The sequence below is a fragment of the Canis lupus genome, chromosome 17, assembly GCF_003254725.2.
Source record: "Canis lupus dingo isolate Sandy chromosome 17, ASM325472v2, whole genome shotgun sequence".
NCBI classification, from domain to species: domain Eukaryota; kingdom Metazoa; phylum Chordata; class Mammalia; order Carnivora; family Canidae; genus Canis; species Canis lupus.
This window is the reverse complement of record NC_064259.1, coordinates 32221918-32241554: the sequence shown is the minus strand read 5'-3', so window position 1 is coordinate 32241554 and position 19637 is coordinate 32221918. Positions and strand designations below refer to the sequence as shown.

The 19637-nt window shown below is 38.2% G+C and overlaps 1 protein-coding gene across 20 annotated transcripts in view; it reads left to right on the top strand.

Annotated features, from left to right (window-relative positions):
• SLC8A1 (solute carrier family 8 member A1) overlaps positions 1-19637 on the top strand; it is a 376683-nt gene that overhangs the window by 196583 nt on the left and 160463 nt on the right. The window lies entirely within an intron of this gene.

Genomic DNA, 19637 nt, shown 5'->3' with positions numbered 1-19637 from the left:
CACCTAGATCGTAACTGTGCCTCTTGGATACTTCCTTTATTTTGCTTTTTCTTTCCTCACTTTCCAGTTATGCCCTATCTCTTGTTTATATTCTATGAAATCCACCATGCCCTGTTGAGTTAACCCAACTGGTAACCCTTGGCCTGTACCACAAACATGTAGCCTGTGACCCATGGCATCCACGGTTGGTGAGGGTGAGTTGGGTGTGTTTCAACTCCATACATCCAGAAGAAAAGAAAAGCTTCAACCCCTAGCCATCTCATACATAGTAATTGCTTATAAGACATTAGTACTGACACATGCTATACTTGAACTTGAGAATATGATGCTAAGTAATAGAAGCCAATCACAAAAGCCATATATTGCATGATTCCATTAACAAGAAATATCCAGAAGAGGCAATACATAGAGACAGAAAGTGGGTTAGTGATTGTAGGCCTGGAGGAGGGGGGAAAGAGGAGTGATTAGTAATTGGTACAAGGATTTTTTTCTTTTTCGGGTGATCAAAATGTTCTGGAATTCCAAAGGGATGATGGTTGCTCAGTCTTGTAAATACACTAAGAACTACTGAATTAAAGACTTTAATAAGGTAGATTTTATGGCATGTAAATTATATAAAAAATTTGATGAAAATACTCAGGTAATCATTATTTATATAATATGAATTGCTTGGACATTTGGAAATATTTCAAAAACCAATTTAGGGAGATGGTCAGGAGCATGGAGGTACAGCCAAAAACACAAGTGCTTTTTATCTTGGTGCTTCCCAAGGCCTAGAGAGGTGCTTCTCTTAGTTACTGTTGAGAGGGCACAGCAAATGTCTGCAAACTTTATTCCCAGGTTGGTAGTGTAATTCCTGTCTAAAACATTAAAATGCATTTTGACTAAGAATATGAATAGGGAAGAAATGAGATTTTTCCTGAGGCCCTGATCCTTTGGTATCTGTCCCCTCAAAAGCTAAATTCAGCAAAATAGATAGATATAGATAGATAAATAGATGATGGATAGATAGATAGATAGATAGATAGATAGATAGATAGATAGATAATAGATAGATAGATAGCGCCTGTGGCTCAGTGGTTGAGCATCTCCTTTGGCATGATCCCGAAATCTGGGATCGAGTCCCACATCAGCCTACTTGCATGGAGCCTGCTTCTCCCTTTGCCTGTGTCTCTGCCTCTCTCTTTCTCTCTCATGAATAAATAAATAAAATCTTTAAAAAAAGATCTAGATAGATAGGTAGATGATAGATAGATAGATAGATAGATAGATAGATAGATAGATAGATAGGCAGATGATAGAGAAGGAAACATCAGCAACAACAAAAATAAGTTGGATTTCACTGGCAGAGGGTTTTTTTTTTTTTTTCCAAAAGAATTCAACTAGATAGTTCACAGGGTCCAGAAGCTTTAGGCTGAATAAACATCATCTCAAAATCTTCAGTCAGCTTTGGAGTCCAACAATCTACAAGACCCAATGCCCCAAATATTTTGGAAGGCCATCTTCCTTATCCACTTCCCCCAGATAGGTTTATAGCTTGTCATCTTACCCGCTGAGAGCATGTCCTATTTTTAAAGGCCTCCAGAGAAGACACTTCTTCAAAGAGATGGGATGACAGAGCTTTGTCCTATGCAGCGTTCCCTGTGGAGCTAATTGGCCAGGTGTCTGATCTCCATGGCGTCTACCTGGCTCCCTCCTCCCCCACAGGACTGAACCACTCTCGGAAATAATTATGAGCCCAACACACCTTTAGGGCTTTGTTGTTATTTTGTTTTGCTTATTTTCCCAACGGAGAAATTCCTTCTGCTCACAGACTAAAGTATAGCATTAGGATATTGGTCTTGATCCGCAGAAATCCTGGTGACTCTGAGTTTCACAGCATCACTTCTCAGGCTGCTACTTTTCATTTGCTGCCCCACACAAATGACCCAGGTTCACCCCAACCGAGGAGTCACTGCTTACTTTCCATCACACGTTGCCTCTGGGTAACTTCTGACTCTCCTACTTTACCACCTTGATCTTTTCCTGGCAGATTGGAAGGCATCTAGTACAGTCTTGCCACTTCTCAGAAGAAGTGAAGATGAGGTACAGACTTGCCCAGGATGATCCAGTGAAGTAGTGATTGATTGAGATCCAGATCTTGAAGCACTAGCTGAGTGGTTCCCTACTCCCAGCATGCCAGGCTGCCACTCTGTTAGATTCCTATCATTCCACTTAGATTCATGCTCCTTTCGCAACAGTAAGAATTATTCAGATGATATCACTGCAGCAAAACATAGGCAATTTTCTGTTCTGAAACCAGCAAAAGACAGATTCAAAAAAAAAAAAAAGAGCCTCTGTGCTTTAATAGGGACCAGAAGTTCTCTGGTATATTGAGCCAACATGGGTTTCGTAGGCATAAGAAACAAAACTCTCTTGAATAGTGTTTGTTTTGATTTGTGTCATTTCATTTCCTTTTATTTATTTTTTTTCTGAATGTCTTAGTGTTTTTTTCTTGCTCTTAATGACACAGAACTGGCAGTTGTCTTCAGAGTTGGTTGCTCTGGATGTTACATAATTACAGCCCTGTGCTGTCAATGGCAGCCAACCCAGACTCAGTACTGACTGTCCATTTTCTCCTCTGGATGGTTCCAGAGGCTTTGCTGTTATCACATGCCACTGAAAGGCACAAACTAGATAGAACATGGGATAATAGTCCTAAATTGACATTTGTGGATTTACTTCCTTTATATGAGCTGTGTTACTAACCAGACACCTCTGATAAGCAGAGCCTAGACTACCCTTGCTAAGAAATCTAACCAGAAATTGTATCTTTCTAGCCAATTTCTGATGCTAAAACCAAAGGCCATTATTATAGGGTTTTGGGTGTGGGGTTTTCTTTGGTTGAATTATTTACGTTGCTGTTTTCAAAATTTATGGATTAAAACAGAAGCCATTATTATATTAAATGCAGTAATGCTCTTCATTCAGTAACAACAAAAAATTAGAGATTTGTCCTCTGCTTTATCACGATATTCATTTAGCATAGATTGGTGGAAAGGATTAGCTTTCCCATTCTCCAGATAGGAAAATTGGAGCAAGATTGTTGTTTCACATAGCCAACCAGCCCTGGAGCCTGGCCTGTGCATCAGATCTGCTGATTTCCACTTCTGTTCAGGAACTGACATTGGTGTTTAAATTAAGAAACTGTATTCTAAAAGGAAAGGTTTGCCATTATTTGGGCCAAGGCATACTGACTTTGGCAACGGGACCAAGTGTCACACTTTCCTTTGGCAACTCTGGGTATTCCAGTCCAATTGTTATATATTTCCAAGAACTTTCCCCATGAGCCTATTTTGGGCTTCCCTTTGCAAAATGTTAAGGGATAATAACATCTACCAAATACGTCTCTAAAAATTTGCACCAAAATGTTCCATGCCATGCACCCCCTTCTCCACTCCTCTTCTTTTTATATGTCCTCAAATGCCCTGGCACCTCTGTAATCTCCAGTCACAGACTCATTGTTCTGCTTCCAAATCACACTCTTCTCCATGGCTGCCTCCTTAATAAGATAAATCACCCAAACATCTTCAACTTGCAACCCTATTATATGAATCCAAATGCTGACATTATTTTTGCTCTACCACTTGATGTGAAGACCACAGGCCTACAGCTCTGCTCCTCATCTCCATTCCAGAGATGTTGACTCTCTCCAGCTTCCCTCTTATGTGGATTCCATAAGCTTATCTGCTTGCTGGCTTGCCATCCTTTTTATGCATGGTCAGATGTCAGATGCATCTGTGTAGGAACATGAGCATCTCAGAATAGAGTGTCTTGGAAATGCATTCATCCTCACAAAACCTGTAGGGGAAAAGACACAGCTGCTTAAGAGAATGCATTAAGGTGAGCCAAGCTAAAAATGCACCATTCTGCTTGAATTCATTTACAGAGTTATATGTATACACACTCTGTTTTGTCATTTTCTAGTATGAATGTGCTTATTATGTCAAAAAAAAATACCCAGTAAAAACTACCTTTAAAAAACTGTTCTTTATTATTGGAAGAGCCTCATCTTTTTACGAATAGCCATACTTCATCTGAATTATGAAAAATAAGCTTTCTTTCTTCCCTTTTGATGCACCTGGTAAATATGTCCATGGAAATTCATCATGTCAGTAAAGTAGTTAGATATTTATCTTTGGAATGTGCAAGTATCTTTTCCGCTGAGGCCAGAAAGGTAAAATGTAAATAGTTACCAGGGAATGTGAGGACATCGGCAGTTCATTTGTTTACCCAACAAACTTTTCTTGAGTACTTACTATGTGCCTGATGCTCATCACACACTTGGAAATGTGAGTAACCCCTTCTCCTAAATTATGCTCTTTAACTTGATCCTTCATTCCAATTATTATTTACATGTCTGTCTCCCACCTAGACCAAGGATTCTCAACCAGGGACAGTTTTCTCCCCCAGAGGACATTTGACAATGCCTGAGGATGTTTTTTTTTTTTTTATTGTCACAATTAGGTAGGTGTTTCAGTGTCCAGTGGGTAAAGGTGCTACTGGTATAAAGTGCTTAGAGGAAAAAAAAAAAAAAAAGAATCTATTACTAACAAACTGAAAAGAAAAAAAAAAGTGCTTAGAGGCCAGAGATGCTGCTAAACATCTTACAATTCATAGGACAGCCCACCACAACAAAGCATTATCAGCCCAAAATGTGAATAATATTGAGAATGAGAACCCCAACCTAAACTGTGTGCTCTTGGGAACAGGGACTGTATCATAGTCATTTTTAAAATCTTAATTCTGCTATAATTAACATACAGTGTTTATTAGTTTTAGGTGTACAATATAGTAATTCAGCAATTCTATACATTACCCAGTGTTCATCACAATCAGTGACTCTTAATCCCCATCACCTATTTCACTTGTCCCTATAACCACCTGTTCTCTGGTAACCATCCATTTGTTCTTTACACTTAAGAGTCTGCTTTTTGGTTTGTCTCTTTTTTTTCTTTGTATGTCTGTTTCGTTTTTTAAATTCCATATATGAGCGAAACCATATGATATTTGTCTTTCTCTGATTTATCTCACTTAGCATTATACTCTCTCGATCCATCCATATTGTTGCAAGTGGCAAGATTTCATTCTTTTTATGGCTGAGTAATACTCCACTGCATTTCACACCACATCTTCTTTACCCATTCATCTCACAATGTGTATCATAATTATTTTGTACCTTTACTACTACACATGTAGTGGTGGCTGTGATAATAAGGTTGAAATTCCAGGAGTGCGAAGGGGAAGAGGAGGTAACCCCTTTTTTAGAAGCTTATTACTCAAGGTTGATCTTGAATCAATCAAATTGCTGCCACCTGGGGAAGTTTTTAGAAATACATTGCAAACCCTACTCTAGACCTACTGAAGCCTAATCTGCATTTTAACAAAACCCTCTGGCAATTCATACGCATATTAAGGTTGAGAAGCCCTGGCCAAAAGGGTTTCAGAGTTAAGTGGATGGAGTGCAGAGGCTGAAGGTGCTCAGAAGCAAAGGTCCAAGTTCAGGAATTCCACCTGGATCTGTCTGTGTAGTGCAAGGTTTAGGTGAGCGTGGGTGCAGCCTGGAATACAACTGGAATTGGGGGCTGAGAGTCACAGCTGGTAGCCCAGGAGAAACAATGCAGTACCAATAGACTAGAAGGCAGAGGTGGTGATGAATGGGTGATGCTGTGTCACAAGTGGCAGTGTCTGGGTCAAGGGACAGAGGTGGAACAAGACTCAGGCAGTCAATGTGGAAGAGAAAGACTGCCAAGCTGCGCCAAGGAGGCTGACAGTGGGAAAGGACAGGCCATGTGCCAAATCCGGGAGAGGCCAAGGCTCTGAGACTGCGGGGGTGAGAGGCAGCAGCCCAGACTGGCTACAGGCTGTTCATTCCATTGTCTGGGTGGCTTGAGTTCATTAGGGGAATCGAGTTACTCAGAATCCTTATACAATAGCTCATAGTTCCTTCCAGGACCTGATAATGTGGTAATTAACATGGGGATTCCAGGAATGCCTTGGATTGGAGTTCTGTCTGTAGCAGGCTGATATGTCTGGAATCTGGATATTGGAAATTGCTATCCCAACATCCTCCTTATTTCCTTCACAAAGAATCAAGTGGACTAAAAATCTGAGCAAAAGGGCAAATATGAACTAGACGAAGAAAATCTCTGAGGGGCTCTTTCTGGTAGCATTTGTCAGGTTTCTCAGTAGCCCTTTTTTATTTGCCTGTGGTCAAAATCTTACCATTGTTTTGGAACATTGTGACATTATTAAAACATATGACAGATGTTAAAAGACTTTGATGTTGTGTGTTTGCTCAGCAGCCACTGGAGCCCTTTCTTAGGGAGATGTTGACTTAACCAAGGTCTCTTGGTAAATGGCATCTTGTTCAGGGCTTCTATCACAGCCTAACCGTGGCCTGGGCATTTTACTTACTCTGGAAGATGAAGGAGCCTGTGGCTGGATGAAGACACAAGTCCCTTCATAGAGTCACTGGCATTACTTGAAGGAACATAGCATCCCATGGTCAGCTGAGAATTGTACCTCTGGAAACAGCCACTTGTCCAAAATAAATCAGATTCTGGCAGAGAATAGTCATAGCACTCAGATTCAATGCGTTTTACTAGTGCTTATAGTCTACAGAGGGAAGAATTTGAAAATGCCTTGTTGGCTTTGCCTTTTAAATGCTTAGGTCTCCATGGTCTCCCAGAACTAGGCTGGCAAACTCTCAGACCCTGTGGCCCAAGTTCAGAATGTTATGGATAAGGAAACAGAGACTTGAAGATAGAGTAGTCTAAAGGCCATGAGTTTGAGTGTTGGATTCATTATGTTCCACTGCTAGCTTAGCCACTAAACTAGCTTTGTGACCATCGGCAAGTTCTATCAACTGCTCCACACTAAGTTTCTTTATCTCTAAGAGACGCCTTATAACGCGTAGTTTATAGGGTTGATCTTAATCCTAAATGAAAGAATGCATATAAAGTACTTAGCAATGCTTGACATATAGAGTTCAAGAAACAAAGCTTATCCTTATTTTATTGTTGTTATTGTGCAAGGTCACAAAGCTAGTCAGCACAAGAGGTGAGATGCAAAGCCTGACTGCCTGACTCCGAGTTGTGGGAACTTACTTGACCTCCTCTCTCTGTTCCTATAAATTGTAGGGCCTAATCACATTTTCCTGTCTCTCTTCATCTTGAAAAATTCCTGTCCTCCAAAAGGATGATTAAATATTGATTTTTCCCAAATATGAATTTAATTGCCTACCAGTGTGAGACATGTGGTGGTAACCCCTTCCCAGTACTTTGGTCTACATATTTGGTTAAATACTTCTCCATATGGCTCTTTAAGATCATCAAAGCAAAAAGATTCTCTGTAAGGTGAAATAAAGAATGAGCACTGTAGCTGGAGTAAATTCTCAGAAGGCTACTTGTCTTCAGCCTTTCCATGAGGGAAGGCTGCTTAGCCCACTTTGTTTCTGGAGAGCCACCACTTGTCCTAACACTCTAGTCCCTCTCAGAGATCAGGATGACTGGGTTTCTGGTCCCAAGTTTGAGCTCACTTTCTAGGCTGTGGCAAAATTTAAGGCTGCAGCTCAGAGCTTGTGTTCTGAGGCTTGAGCTATAGAGAATTCCTTCACTCATGGGATATAGTGGGACTCAGAAGAATTCTAGTCTCCTGTGCTTCTCTTGTTTCAGCCTTATTTTGAGAAGCTGAAACAATACTTTATCATGAGCCAGCCTAGGAAAAAATAGCAAATGCAGTGTCCTCTCTATAGACTAGAACATTCTAGATTTCAAGCATCCAACTTTCTAACACAATGAAACATAAAGACTCTGGAATCATCCAGAGCTGGATGGAACTCCTGGTTTCGCATTTTACTAATTTCTTGACTTTCTGTGAATTACGTGACCTCTCAAAGCCTGTTTTCTTGTGTGTAGTGTATAAAACAATAATGACTTTGTAGGATTGCTGTGAGGATAAAATGAGATAGTATTCAACACACGTCTGGAATATGCTAGAGGAACTTAAGTGTCCTAGATTTTATTGAGAGAGCAATTGGTGCATAGGAAATTTGAAACCATGCTTGTTTTCGGTGTTTGTCACCAAAGCAAGTAGTTGGTTTGATGTCTTTTCCTTTTGGAAGTACTAGTGCAGTGTGCTCATTTCTTTCCCAGGAGCCAGGTTGTGACAGACGTAGCTATATGTGCCTGGGGTTCAGTAGTTCAGGAGGCTTAGGAGTGCTCACAGGGAGATTCTTCTGGAGATTTTGCCACTGTTTTGTTACTACTGCCCTAAACTGATTAGTATGAAGAAAGATCTGTTCCTTGGCAAGTCACTCAATTTATTTTTCTCTTAAGTATAGAATATGGCTTAGGGCTTTCTGGGCTAAAACCCTCTTCCACTCAACTGCATTTCCACTTTGGACGATGTCTTGACAGAGACAGGTGGAAAGTACTCACAGGAGAAAATATACAGCGATGGAATTGAAGGTGAAGGAGGATGTAGGCAAGAAGTCAGTCTTCCAGGTCCCTAGATCATCACTCTTACAAGTCCAAATGTTTCCTAATCACTTCTCAGTCCCCCTTCCTGAGAAGTGAGCCAGCAATTTGTAACTTTCTTACATCACTCTCTGCTCCTTCGTGTCACATCCAGTTTCAGGATAGGATTAAAGGTTGTCCCAGGGATGTTGACCTCAAGATGAACAATTCAAGCAGGGAATGAGTTGATCTACAATTTTTATTAGAGAATGAGGATGAGAGAGAGGAAGAAAGAAGAAGAGGCCAACTGCTGACAATGCAATCTTGTGGCTAAAAGTGCCTTTAATAGTTTTTCCCCACTCTGGAAAGCAGGCAAATCACTTAGACAATCAACTCCTTTCATGAATAATAAGTATGGACATCTTTCCTGGGATCCTGATGGCACAAGATGTAGAAACAAATTGTTTGTGACACAGAGCCACAGAAATATTAGCTGGTAGGCGTAGCACAACCACTTCACATGGCTCTGCTCCCCAGAGAGCTGGGTTGTGCAGTGCCCACCAGCCTCAAACCCAGGTCACTGGGGAGAGGTGCCTGAGTAACTGCCTTGCTGGAGAATCAAGTCTGGAACATTGTTTTCTGTTATTCTTTGAATAGTCTACATGTCTGGCCCCAGTGGATCCAGGTTTATTGCCACTCTTCTCACTACCTATATGTGGCTGGGAGGGGGTGGTGGAGGGCAGGAAGGATGACCCCAGGACAGGGTATGGACTAACTGAATAGTTGCTGTAAATATCTAAATCATTCAGTTGGAGTGCTCTATATTAACATCTTTAAAGTCTAAGTAAACTATCATCTGTTATAGTTCACCATCAATAATAGTACTCTGCAATTATATTTAATATTCATATGAGCTTTTATAGTTTTCAGCCTGCTTTTCTGTGCTGTCCCTCACATCATCCTTACCATAGAGTCCCAGAATATGTAAATTATTACCATTTTACAAGCTAAATGTTGATCACAATGTTGAAACCATAGCTTTTTAACATCTTTCAAAATGGAGTAAAAGTTGAACTTCTCTGCAACTAATCTAAAAAGATTAATTCATCAGCTTGAGGGACAGCAATATGCTGGTGAATATTGTCTTTGTATTTTTTTTCTCTGAAATTAATACCTTCATCCATTCCCTATATGCCTCACACCTTATCCCATAGTAAACTGCACTTTTAAAAATAATAACAGAAGATTTCATTCATAAACCCAATTAAACTAAAGCTGCTGAAAATAAAATATATCCAATTTTCCAAGCCTTATAACTAAATCCATTTATAGGAAAAAATAGCCAAGAGGTCAGTGTGACTCCCAGTAGGAAGCAGGTGGAGGCAATTTACTGGACAGAGTAGCCAATTTGTGTTTGGGGTTTGTTCTCCATTTCTACCACCCACACACTAGTTAACCATAGTAAACAGACACTGGAGTTTTTTTAGAATATGGATTTCATAATTCTCCCACTCCGTATGAAGCTCATTCTTAAATCATACCTCTTTCTCTCAGTTATGCACAGAATTTTTTGGTTTAACATATCAAAGTAGTAGCCCCTCCTCTATAAAGGACTGAGTGAAGATGAATCATTAAGTGTTTCTTCATTCTCTGAAATTACCAATCTATATCAATCTAAAGCTAAGATTATCACACTTCCAGGAAAGTGTGTTAGGGTTTCTAAGTTTGTATTTACATATGTTAAACAGCTGGATGAAAGATCCAGACTGCATTATTTTTCCAAGCGTACAAATGGTTTGGCACCATAGTAAGTTTTTAGACATGTGATTAGATATTTGCTTTACATATGTCGAGATAGAACACTTGCTTTTATCTCAGGATATATTGACACACTAAAAATGTATCTTTAAAAATTTTTTCAGAAAAATACATAGGGTTAGAGAAATAGGTCCCCATTCCACTTTGTCACAAAGTAAAGAGTGTTCAATCTAGGTAGACTCTTATATCTGAAAGAGATCTTAGAACTAGATTCTTAGAGACTACGAGTCGCACAGTAGTCACACAGAAGATGGCACAGTTAGGACTACAAAGCAACTTCTTCAAAAACCTGAGATTCTCCCAGTAATAAAAATTATTTAACCTATATTTAATGTCATGTGGTCACTGGGCCTGAAACTGGGAATTCAGAAACAGATAGGATATAATGTCTGCACTTAAGGAATCCACTTGATATTTCTTGTCTTTGATCTACCTCCTAGCAGGAAGACCAGGAGAATACCATATGTATTACGTGCCTTTGGTTCAGTAAGACATTAAAGAAAAGTTTTCATTATAGTCATGTGACCAAGATGAAAAGCTATGAGATTAGGGAAGCCTGGATTATGGAACTGTTAAGGAGCAACCACACCAGGTATGGTGCTCAGTGTCAACCTGGCCTAGGGGGAGACTCTAGTGGAGTAGCATAGAAGAGTCCTTGGAGAGGTCCATCCAATGCTTTGTCAATTATTTGGGTGTCAAAACACTGGGTGATTAATGAACTTGATGATGACATAAAAGAAAGAAACAAAAACTCTGTGTGATAGTTTCAGTATTAACTAACAATTCCTACAGGAGGGAAAATGAGTTAAAATAAGGAAAAGTAACAGGAATAACTATAAAATATTACATGGAGCCATCTAGCTTGATGATAAATACATTTAATTAAAATGGCGTAGCTGTTTTGTTTCCTTTGAATATTTTTAGCAGAGTTTTGCCTTTCTTTTGTTTTATTTGGTAAAAAGAGAAATAAAAAAGAATGTAAATTTTTGGAAATTATACTATGAATATATATTAAGGAGTGGGTTTATTACTGCCTTAAAAGCAACAGTTTGAATTTTTTACATTAGATAGTGAATCTTTTATATTCAGTATTTTGTTTCAAAACATTTGCAGAAGATATGATAGATGTGTTAAGTACATAGTAGCTACTTCTTGAGTTTCATTTGTTAGTAGGAATTTGTCTAGAAAACATAGTTTAGCCTTTAGGTCCAACATCAAATGTCCACTTCCAAAAGTCACTTAGTTAATGGAGCGTTTGAAGAGACCATCAACTAGTTTTACCCACCCATGTGGTTAATAGGGGAAAATAGGTAAATGTTTCTTAAAGCTACAGAAGGCAACAAAATCTCATTTTGATTGGAAATTTAGTAGATCTCCTAAATGAGGCAAGGATATTCATAAAAAAGAAATCCGTTTACTGCTATTGCTTTGCTGGTGTTATCTTTACCCTCTCTTTAAATAACTGGAGTGTCTCTTAGGAGTTAGACTGTAGCAACTGCATATTTCAGGTTGCTCCCTACAAGGAGATGTCATTCCTAGAAATTTGGGGACCTACTCATTCTGCCCTTGGGCTCTCCTAGTTAAGAAAAAAATACCTGAAGCACTTTCTGGCATACTTTTTTTTCCTGGAATCACTTTTAATATCCTTCAGTTGCCATGGAGTGAGTACTAATGTGTAATGAAAATCAGATCTGACTAAATGGGTTAAGAAGAGTGGATTTAGGTGTATTCCTCATTTCTTGTAAAACTGAGTAAAAGATTAGGTTTTCTAGCCAAAATCTCAAGAGCAGTGACTAGTTCTATAGGGAGTGAGGGCACTTCTCAAATTCTCAATATGGTGCTTGAACACTGCAGTTCTCTCTTTACAAGCAGGCACACCTCCATCTCCTGCTCACAAGAGTGAGGACTCTGCTTTTCAGTCTTCCTGTAGCTGTGTCTCTAGACATGATATATTCTAAATGTATATTGTTTGTGGATGGACTGATAGTAAAGTGCTTATGTTCACAGGAGCTTATTAAATTGAATTGAATTTAAAGGGTTAATAATCTTTTGACCGCATTATTACTATAAGGACTTATCAAAATTCCATGTCAACATGTCATGATTCACAGGTATTTCTTGTTCCATATTTCCTTCTTGTGATCGAAATCTAGTCTTGAGCTATAATGCTGCCTTCCAACATTCATCACATAGATGGATTTTAGAGCATCACACTAAACAAACACAATGAATATCAAGACAAAGAAATTTCCAATTTCTTCAGTAATGTTTTATAGATAGATATTTTAAAAATAAATGTAAAAAATGAAAATTTTAAAATTTTAAACTGAATCCTCCAAGCATAACTATGGTATACAGCAAATCATTGCAATTCCCATTATGACTTTTCATTCAATGTATTTCTTTTAAATCCACTATTAAGCAATACTGTTACCTTTATGGGTTCATTGTGTCATCATTTGTCTCATGCATATGCTGTGTGTCTAAAAAAATTGGGGAATAATTCTGAATTTAACATAATCTAACTTTCTTTGTGTTCTTTTTTTTCTTCCACGAAAGTCATCTATTCAAGACTACATTTGCTATATACAGAATTCATGTACATGCGAATGTAGACTATATAAAATTGGATTCTTTAATAACACCTTTTCATTATTAGGAAATAAAAATACAACCAGTAAATGTTATACTTTTTAATCACTGCCTTTAAGGCAGGGGTGGGAATGTGGATTGCATTTAATTTTAATAACCCAGGAACTCATTTCTTTACCATTTAAATATATAAAATTAAAATAATTCAGAAATATAAAAAAAGTAAAAGATGAAAGTCCACTTTAAAACTCTGCTTAAGGGATGCCTGGGTGGCTCTGCGGTTGAGCATCTGCCTCAGCCCAGGGTGTGACCCTGGAGACCCAGGATCAAATCCCACGTCGGGGTCCCTGCATGGAGCCTGCTTCTCCCTCTGCCTGTCTCTGCCTCTCTCTGAGTCTCTCATGAATAAATAAATAAAATCTTAAAAAAAAAAAACTCTGCTTAGAAATAAGAGTTAACAGCTCATTGGTTTGGATAGGTATTCTAGATCTTTTCTAGACACATATATGTATACATTTAGAGTGCTATTTATTTAGAACTATATTTAATATGCAACTTGTTTCTTTTTTGTAATCCAAAAATATGTCCTGGATATTGTGTTAGTAAATTTAGGTCTACCTCATTTTTTAAAATGTTTGCTTACATTCAAACCCTAGCTTAGCCACTTAATATCTCTGTGGCCTCCCACAAGCTACTTTACTTTATTTTTAAAGTGAAGACAATAACTGAAGATTGTCATTATGAAGATTAACTGAATGTGTGAAAAATACTTTGAATAATTTCTGGCAGAGAGCCAACAATATATGTTAGGGGATAAAGTCCTATATTGATTGACATTTAAGCTGTTTCTAGGGTTTTTGTTCTTCAACAAAAATGTTACATAAAGAATTTTTATACACTTGTGTAACAATCTGTAAAATGAACTTTTTGAAGTAAAATTGCTGGATTAAAGGGCATGGATAAATAATCTTACTACATTAACAATAAAGGTATCTTACTGCAGTAATAGGCAAATGGTAGCACATTCTAGTTGATCTCTCTCCTACCATTCAGTGCTTTATTTAAAACATTAAACTGCTTGTCATGGACTCCATTAATCCCAACATTTTCTATATGTAAAATTTACTAAACCTGCCACATAAACCTTTGTATAATAATCGAAAATGCTTTGAACTCTGTACCAATCAATACTGTTTCTAAAGTAACATCCAGATACCTTGTTTTACAATGGATTCAGAAACATCAAGAATTTGACCTTTTTTTCTTCTTGATGACAGAAAATTATGTAAGTGAATAGAACATACATAAGTCTATAAAACCTACTCTAGCTGTATGCGTCTGACCAGACAGCAGTGTAAAGCCACCCTCAAATTTTACCTAGTTGAGGACTTTTCAATTGCCTTAAAGAAGCCAGAGAGAAAGAAACTAGGTCAACAGCTTAATAGAAATGCCTTCTCTACCCTTCGCTTAACATCAATACAGTGATTTTTCCTGTACCTACAAAGCCCTATAAAGCTAGCTATTAAAAATTCTCTGATATTGCAGGAAGATAGAAGTGTGTAAACTTGACCTAAAGGACATGCTTCTATTGAGAAAAACGGGATTTTAAATATGTATGATTGAATCTTCTGATTTGTATACAAACTAAACTCTTACTTTGAAGTTTACTTAATTGAAAACAATGACATCAGTACAACTTTATTTAAAATCCACAATTAAGGAGGGCACATGATATGATGAACACTGGGTGTGATATGCAACTGATACATTATTGAATACTATAACTGAAATTAATATACTATATGTTGGCTAATTGAATTTAAATGAAAAAATATAAAATCCACAATTATTGTTGCCACTTTTTTTTTCAGAAACTCTATTTATTCATTCATTTTTCAAAAAAGAATTTTCTTCCTGGGGTGCCTGGGTGGCTCAGTAGGTTAAGCATCTGCCTTTGGCTCAGGTTATAGTCTCAGGGTCTTGGGATCCAGCCCTGAGTCAGGGTCCCTGCTCAATGAGGAGTCTGCTTTTCCCTCTCCCTCTACCCCTTCCTGTGTCCCTCCCTCCATCTCTGTCTCTCTTTCTCTCTCAAATAAATAAATAAACATCTTTTTAAAAAGTTCTTCCATATGGAAAATATTTCTTAACTCCTACTATGTGTTAGCTCCTCCTACATGTTCCTTTGTGAGGCTTTCATGCCCATGGCATATTCAGAAATAAGAAAGGAGACAAACCAAAAGTATAAGTGGATTGTGAAAAAAAATGTACAAAATTAAAAGGTTCAATGAAGGACTGAGCAGGGCACCTAATTTAGATTCCTTGCTAGGGAAGTAGTATTTAGGTGGAAGCCTGTAGTATAAGATTTAAGAAAATGATCAGTAGAGAGGAAAAGCATTCTAGATGAATAAACAACATGTGCAAAGATTTTGTAGCAGGAAAAAAAAAATGTGCTCAATTCAAAGAAGGGAAAGAAGGCCACTGGAACAAAATGAGGGAGAAAGTAGACCAGAATTAAGATGGAGAAGCACACAGGTCCTCTCTAATGTGACTTATGGTTTCTCAAAGTCAGTTGAGAATGAATTACCAAATGCCTGTTCTCTCTTCCTTTCCTGTTAGTCCACTACATAAAGGAAGAAAAGCTTGGATTACTGAGTTTGGTAAGACAATAGGCAAAATAATAGAACATTCTTTTTATCCCATGTTAGCACCATTCAAGGTCTAAAATCCTCTGGCCAGGCCCTTTGCTCAGAATGGCTTAAGAAAAGACAAATCAAAGAATACAGTGGTGTGTTGATAAGGGAACCATGATTTTCTGAGGTCAATTTAAAGAAGGTTTCCAAGGTTTTATTGACTTAAGAGATTACAATCACCCCTTTGGGTGCACTTCTCTCTATTAGGTCTGTAATCCATACCATATTCTGTTCTGAAGTGAGCTTTCCTTGGATGCATTTATCCCCATGATGGAGAACCATGTAAATTGTGACAGGTGACCAGGTATGTCTCTAGAAGGATGTCTCTGGAAACAGCTGTTCCACAGCAGTCTGACTCCACACCCAGCTCAGACACTGGAGACAAAGCCCAAAGCCTCACATGAGATTCTCTGGTCCTTTGGCAGTCTTAGCACCTTGGTCTCTAAAGGTCATTGTGTTACAATGCAGGGGGAAGCAAAATGACAGTGCGGTTGGGTCAATAGTCTGACTTGGCAGTAGTTGGCATTTGAAGTGTTCTCCAGTGTGTATTAGCATTGTCAGTAGAAAAGTCCTGAAGAAATATATTTTCATTTATCGTTGCTTTGATGAGAGCACATGGGTCATAGAGAAAACTCTGTATATTGAGCTCAGGCTTGGTTTTTCTTCCCTCTTTTCTTACTTGCTTTCCACTGTCTCACATGTAATACTTTTCATATGGTTTATATTTAACTAAGTACATGTAAAGACTAAAAATAAAATAATGAAAGAGCTAAGCCATGTGGTGCTAGAGGTTAATGTGACGTTAGATCTCAGGTATGTGGGTTGTACAGGTGTTTTTTTTTTTTTTTAAGATTTTATTTATTCATGAAAGACACAGAGAGAGGCAGAGACATAGGAAGCAGGCACCTTCCTGGGAGCCCAATGCAGGACTCGATCCCAGAACCCCGGGATCATGACCTGAGCCAAAGGCAGAGACACTCAACTGCTGAGCCTCCAGGTGCCCCAGTACAGGTGTTTTTAATGATTGGCAACTTGTAAGATTTTAAAAGTAGAGCGGGTAGGTGGTGATAGAAATAAAGGAGCCTTTTCCAATAATCACTGTATTTTTGTGACTCAGTAGGACTTCAGTCTCACAGCAAAAATTAAGAGTGAATCCATTTTCCCTTGCTTTATAAAAATACAATAAGAAGTTTCCATTAACTGCAAGATCTGATGGATAAATACATTGATGTAAAATAACAAAGGACCTTTTGAGAAACAATGGAAAGTTACTCTTTAAATATTTGAGGTCATATGATTCTTTCAGAAGTGACTGAAGCAACACTGGACTGGAGTGACGGGGTGGCAGAGTCACCAGAAGGCCCTTGCAAAATGCAGATCCCCATTATGACATTTATAGAAGCGTACCCCACTTTCCCGCCTCTTTGAGGGGAAATACACTAGTGACTCATCTACAAATGGGATGGGAGCATATCATGACAGTGGAACCCTGAGTTTTATCAAGGGACTCCTAGTTTAGGATCAGGGAACAATCCAGAATTTTAGCAGGGAAACTTACCTCCCTATTGCTCATGGACAGACTTGGTTTTCATTTTTAAAATTTTGTTAAACACAGTAACGTACTGAGACATAAAGCCTTGAGTCATAAACTCTCAAAGCCATCCACTTAACACTTAGGAGCCGCCTTCCTTTGTTTCATCTGTGGCTTTACATTGTAGGCTGGCAAGCTTGTTTGAGAAAGCTCTTCTTATGATAAAAAACACAGATGTTTAGTTGGCATAAACTTCACCTGGCTGTAAATGACATTGACTTTTTATTAGAAAATATTCCCAGTGATTATACATATCTGTCATGGGCACAAACCATGGAGAAAATATCAGAGTTGCTGGGGGAGTCAATTAGAGCTTAACCAAGTTGCTTGGAATATTTTTGGTTTCATTTTTGTTATTTAACTGCTGTGTATCAAAGGTGAAGACCGAGAAGTACTGATATGAACCACTTTAGATTATCTTTGAAAACAGAGGAGGAAAAAAAAAATCAGCGAAGTCATTACTTATTATAAAACATGGTAATGGGATCTTTAGGGTCCTTCAAATCCTGATGACTAAAACATAAAATTACCTACAGTGACTAAACTCCAATTCGTTTTCTGGTTTTTAAAAAATGCATGGTTGTTTTTTAGAGACCTAATTTCCCTTTGCTATAATTCTTTTATTTTTGAGCATCTAACAGAGTTTCCTGGGGCAGTGAACCTGGAAAATGAGAAAGCAATAAGACATCTCAGGAAATACATTATTGCAAATGTAGCCCTGGTTCTGGCATAGGATTTCTCTCTTGACAATTTATCAGCTTGGCTTCCTCATCTATAGGAAGGGAAGGCATCATCACTGTAGAAAGAATCTAAGTTTAAAATTCGATGTTATCTCCACACCTTTGAGAATTGATGCTATTGATGGGTCAAAGAGAAGACATAGAACTCGCCTAAAACTCTCCTAAAACCAATATTACCCTATATATTAACCAAAATTTAAATAAAAACTTGAAGAAAAAAAATAATTTTCCCAAAACTATATTATCTCACTTATATTCTAAACTATGACATAAAGGGGCACCTGGGTGGCTTAGTGGTTGAGTGTCTGCCTTCAGCTCAGGGCATGATCCTAGGGTCCTGGGATTGAGTCGTGCATCAGGTTTCTCCCTCTGCCTATGTCTCTGCCTCTCTCATGAATAAATAAATAAAAATCTTAAACTGGGGATCCCTGAATGACGCAGCAGTTTGGCGCCTGCCTTTGGCCCAGGGCGCGATCCTGGAGACCCGGGATCGAATCCCACATCGGGCTCCCGGTGCATGGAGCCTGCTTCTCTCTCTGCCTCTCTCTCACTCTGTGTGTGATTATCATAAATAAATAAAAAAAAATTAAAAAAATCTTAAACTGTGACAAAAAAAGAAAAGAATTGAAAAATAGTAATTTTTTTACTTTGATACCACATTCCTCATTCATTCAACAGAATTTGAACTTTAATACAATCCAGGTGCCATCAGGGCACAGCAGTGGGGAAGACACAGAATCCTTGATTTAGTGGAGCTGACTGTCTACCCTTCAAACTGAGACCAAATCATGGACAAATCTTCTGCCTCACTCAGGTTCCCTCCACGTGCCCTTACATTGCCCTAGATTCGCTATTCTGGATCTCTTACTCCTATAAGAGAATACTTGCTCAAGACTTCTCCTAGGTCCAGCTACCTACCAAAATATGTTTGTCCTCCACCCCACTCCTCAAGCCCTATCTCTGTCCACTAATCTGAGAAAAAAATGTATTATTTTTGATAATCTTTTATTGCCATGTTACCTTTTCAGGGTACCAGTGTGTATTTTAATGAGACTGTCTGGACACAGTAGCTCAATGCTGTGGATAGACTAACAAGACATTTAGGGCTTTAAAGCACATAGGCAAAAAATTCACCAGAGGCTTTTGTGATTCCCTCACCTCCCCCCGCCCCCAAAATGTGAAATTATGTTTGTAACTTAAAGAGGAAAAATTTTGCCCTTTGTATCATAACACAAGCCACACTCATAAATCTTATAGCCAGAAACTGTATTCCAAATAATTTAACATTTTTATTAGACTCTATGAAATTCTTTTTTGAAAAATTAGGATTTGGTTAGTCTACTTACTCTCCTATTCTTTTATAGCTTCCATCCCTATACTTTCCCCAAAGGGGGAAAAATGATATCATTTATGATTTTATAGTGCATTCGAGCGACAAAGAAAAAAATCACTGTACTTGAGCATGAACTTCAGCTCTTAGACTATGTTTTTATAGAACATGTAGTTATATTCTAAGTCAAAATATCAGGTCATTTAGAAGAGATGTTTTAGAAGTGAAGTACTTTTTGAGGTCCAGAAAAAAAGGTGTTTTTTGTTTGTTTGTTGTTGTTGTTGTTTTACTTTTACCCAGTGGTATGCTGGTAGACTGTCCCCTCCAAAGAAAAATCCTGATTTGTGGCAGTTGTCTACTTCCATGATGTCAATACTT